General features: G+C 33.6%; 1 protein-coding gene across 1 annotated transcript in view; it reads left to right on the plus strand.

Annotated features, from left to right (window-relative positions):
• Window positions 1-507: 507 nt before the first annotated feature.
• Window positions 508-5,084, plus strand: part of LOC125028517 (protein eyes shut-like) — a 52,426-nt gene continuing 47,849 nt past the window's right edge. Inside the window, exon 1 of the mRNA XM_047617867.1 lies at window positions 508-612. The gene's annotated coding sequence lies outside the window, so the exon portion shown is untranslated. The remainder of the gene's footprint in view (window positions 613-5,084) is intronic.

Below are 5,084 nucleotides of genomic sequence, written 5' to 3' on the forward strand. Positions count from 1 at the left end.
ATATATATATGTGTGTGTGTGTGTGTGTGTGTGTGTGTGTGTGTGTGTGTGTGTGTGTGTGTGTGTGTGTGTGTGTGTGCATCGTGTGATTAATCACATGATATTCAGTTATTCAAAAATCAACCGCGAAATAGAAGGTAAGATTTTAACTGTATAGACAGCGAAGAGGATAAAAATGAATAAGCCAGATGCATTCATCAGACGGACACAAATAACGAAAAGCAGAAAAGACTGTCGCGCCTTCTACAGTCAGAGTCACCCGTGAACCATCAGCTGACGATCGTAACCCGCCGATCTCCTCACCCGCGCGGTTTGTTTACACCGTTCCCATGGTTACCGAGGTTCACCTGACTTCCGCTAGAGGGACTAAATATTTCTGGTGGTTTCGGATGACTCAGTTATCATGGCTCTTTTTGACCTCTATTGACACGTGTCTTAAGGCTGATCGTGTGGCGACTGAATGAAACGCATGTAGAGTCGTAGAGAAATCAGCTGTTGCAGAATGATGGGATGTGTTACCGGCAGTTAGACAACAGTCCTCGTGAGGATCGCCTGTAAATTGTTGTGTACAAAGTGAAGTGTGTAAATTTATTAGGTGACTTATATACGTAGGTAAGTTTTATTACACGTTTGAAATTATTTCGCGCTGTGCATAATTCTGATTTTAAAAATCGGGTTATCCGATATTACTATAATTAGAGTGCATCTCACGCATACAAAAGTCAATTTAGTAAGCAGGTAAAAATAATTTGTGCATATATAAATATATCTATGATATACATATGCTTGTATGTGTGTGTGTCTATATATAGGTATATACATATATATATATATCTATATATATATATATATATATATATATTATGTGTTCATTTATATATATATACACATATACACACATACACACATACACACATACACATACACACACACACACACTCATCTATATGGTATAGATGCCTACATGCATTCATACATATCATTCACTAGCGGTCGAAAGCTGTTTTTCTGATCACTTGTACATACGAGCATCCTCAAGCGTGCGGAGGTACATTCTTTTATAATTTCAGTCGAGATCTTAAACTTAATCGCCTTGAATGTCAGTTCAGCTCAGGTTAGGTTAGAATAGATCAGCTGATCTCAAAAGGCTTAAGATAAAATTCTCAATCTTTTCGAATAAATTCATCTGATTCACACACATACATACACACGCGCACACACAAACGCACACGCACACGCACACGCAAACACGCACTTGCACACGCACACGCACACGCACACGCAAACACGCACTCGCACACGCACACGCACACGCTCACGCACACGCTCACGCACACACACGCACACACACACGCACACACACACGCACAAACACACACACACACACACACACACACACACACACACACACATTCTTATATATACACATACAGGCATATATATAAACATACACATCCACCTATAGTAAAGATTGTACAGTACACTACGTTTGTGTGTGGCTGTGTGCGTAATATATGACGCACATTATACGTATGATGCAAATGAGATACATAATGAACAGAAAAACGGAAGTGTTTATAAACCTACGAGAAAGTGTAGAATTAAATAACATAGAGACGGACCATGTGATAATATATTCGTGATTTCTTTATGCATGACCTTTTCATGGACGTGTCGACAGAGCTGACTGAATCTGGATCTTTGAAGGTCGCACATACATATCTTAGAATTTACAGGAAGTGGGAGCAGATTAGACTGAAAAGGATTGTTAGGTTTATATAAGTAAGTTTTTAAGGCTGTCTCTTTGCTTTTTATTTTTTTGTTCTCTTCGATCTCTCTGTAAGTTTTGTTCTTTCACATATTATCTTTCTCTCTCTTCGTTCTCTCTCTCTCTCTCTCTCTTTCTCTCTCTTCTCTCCACCCCCCCTCTTTTTTCTCTCCCTCTCTCTCTCTCTCTCTCTCTCTCTCTCTCTCTCTCTCTCTCTCTCTCTCTCTCTCTCTCTCTCTCTCTCTCTCCCCTCTTTCTCTCTCTCTCTCTCTCTCTCTCTCTCTCTCTCTCTCTCTCTCTCTCTCTCTCTCTCTCTCTCTCTCTCTCTCTCTCTCTCTCTCCTCCTCTTTCTCTCTCTCTTCCTCCTTCCCTCCCTCACTCTCTTTCTCTTGCAAATGTAAAAGAAAAAAAAAAAAAAAGGAAAAAAGAAAACACGTAAAATGCACCCACATTCTTGTCTCTGCCATGATACCCTCCCATAAGTAACCGAACCAGCAACTAATTCGCGTAAGATTCGACTCGTGACTCGAAACCGTTAAATGAAACCGGGGGTGCGAATAACTATGCCAATAAAGCGTAAAATAACTCAAATGCCCATGTCGAGAGCCGGAATGAGACCGTGATCGCATGCACCGGATGTTCGTCTTACGTGACACATTCCAGCGTAACGTTGGATGTTCTTATCATGGTGCCTTGGGGTTTCGAGTCATGTGATCGAAGCATGCGGTTCGCGAGGTTCGAAAACTCTACGGGCCGCTCTCATGTTTCATTTTAATTGTTGCTAATACTATTATTTGGTTATGGGAGTTCGTATCTTAATATTTGATTCATTTAGTTCATAAGATATTTGTTCTGGGACAAAATTAGTGAAATGTGAATGATATTCGGACTCCCTAAAAATAGTAAATTTGTTTCTCTCGTATGTTTCGAGTCTCGCTTTACTCTCCCAGTTTTCTTGGCTTATCGTGCCCATATATAAACCAGGTATTACAAAATCCAATATACTATTTTATGTTTATGCAGGAAAATAATAGGGAATTAATGAAGATTCATGAGTTTGGGGCTGCGAGTTCGCCCGGGAGTATGTAGTGAATTAAGCCAATATTGACCCGAAGCATCTAAAGCATTTTTTTTTTTTTTCACTAATTTGTTTTTGTCGGTTTATAAAGATTACGAAGGCGAAAAATAGCTAACAGTAAAATCGTCTTTTTTGGCTTTTAATTTGTCTCACGATCTTCAATTCACACATGTCGTGACCGAGACGTGTGTTATTATTATTATTAGTTTACTATTTCACACGCTTATGGGCCAAGGTCATGGTAAGAATAACTTTAAGAGTAAATAAATCCCGTGTTCATATTTCTAAGTGTTATAACAAAAATATGATAATGATTTTATTCTTTCACTAGATGAAATATCTATTACATATTTACTTCAAGCGAGAACGATAAATTCGATAAGCATAAAAAGTTGAATTTTCCATTATCATAATCGTATTGATGTAGGCTTATCTCAAAGCTCCTATAGTAGAAAAAATCGGATCAAGAATATGCTATAAATGATCTTATTCAATATATTATTATTGTTGTTTTGTTGTTGTTGTTGTTGTTATTATTATTATTATTATTATTATTATTATTATTATTATTATTATTATTATTATTATTATTATTATTATTGCTGTTGTTATTAATATTATTGTTATTAATAATATTGTTATTATTAGTATGATCATTATTGTTTTGTTGTTAGTAGTATTAGTATTACTATTAGTATTACCCTTACTAATACCAGTAGTAATAGCAGTAACACTATTATCATTATTCTTAATAGCATCATCATTCTTATTCTATATTTTTTCCATTCCATTTATCATCACCATCATCATTATCATCATCATCTTCATCTTCATCTTCATCTTCATCTTCATCTTCATCTTCATCTTCATCTTCATCTTCATCATCATCATCATCATCATCATCATCATCATCATTATCATCACCATCATTATTATCATCACCACCATCATCATCACCACCATCATCACCACCATCATCATCATCACCATCATCATTACCATCACCATCATAATCATTATCATTATTATCATTAACAACGAACCTTCCGATCTTCATCATTATCATCATAATCATTATCACTATTATCATCATTTACAACGAACTTCACACAGCCTCCACACGGCCTCGATCGCCCGACCAAATCTTGCCCATTTTCTTGGCTGAGAAATGACCACGAGAGACTATTTGAGATTTTTGACATGGTCACTTCTTGGAAGCTGTTTGAAATTAATATTGTTGTAGTTAATAATGTTAATTATTAATATCATTATTATTGTTGTTGTTGTTATTATTATTATTATTATTATTATTATTATTATTATTATTATCATTATCATTATCATTACTATGATGATTGATGATGATTATTATTATTATTAATGGTATTTATTATTATCATTATGCTTATTATCGTTTTTTATTATCATCACCATCATTATTATTATCATTATCATCATCATTATTGTTATTAGCAATTGATACTACTACTACTACTTCCATTAGCATTATTATTGCTGTTTATTATTATTATTAATAATACCATTATCAGTTCTGTTGTTGTTTGTTGTAGTAGGAGTAATAAGAGTATTTGCAAGTATGTTATTCTTGTTTTATATTAGTATTATTATGATCGTCACCTTCGTCTTCATCATTATCATCTTCATCTTCTTCATCTTCAATTTCATCTCCATCTTCATCTTCATCTTTATCTTCATTTTCATCTTCATCTTCATCATCATCATTATTGTTTTATTAAGGTTGTTAGTATCATTATCATTAACATTAATAATTGTATTATTATTAATAACAATGTTAACTATTATTATCATTTTTATTGTTGTTGTTATTATTATTGTTATTATTATTATTGTTGTTATTATTATTGTTATTGTGATTATTATTATTATTATTATTATTATTATTATTATTATTATAATTATTATTATTATTATTATTATTGTTGTTATTACTATTACAACTACTATTACTATTACTACTACTACTACTACTACTTCTATTACTGTTAACATTACTATCATCATCATCATCATCAACATTGCTATTATTTGAATATCTAATATGAACTCGTTTACTCTCCATCTCTCTATCCGTTCTGCATTTTTAAAAACAAGAAAACAATATCAAAAACAGGTAAAAAGAGAGAGAGAGACGAAATAAGAAAAAAATATAAAAAAGAAGAGGAAGAAAAAAAGATAACTCAGATATGAACAAAAACA

The sequence above is a fragment of the Penaeus chinensis genome, chromosome 9, assembly GCF_019202785.1.
Source record: "Penaeus chinensis breed Huanghai No. 1 chromosome 9, ASM1920278v2, whole genome shotgun sequence".
NCBI lineage: Eukaryota > Metazoa > Arthropoda > Malacostraca > Decapoda > Penaeidae > Penaeus > Penaeus chinensis.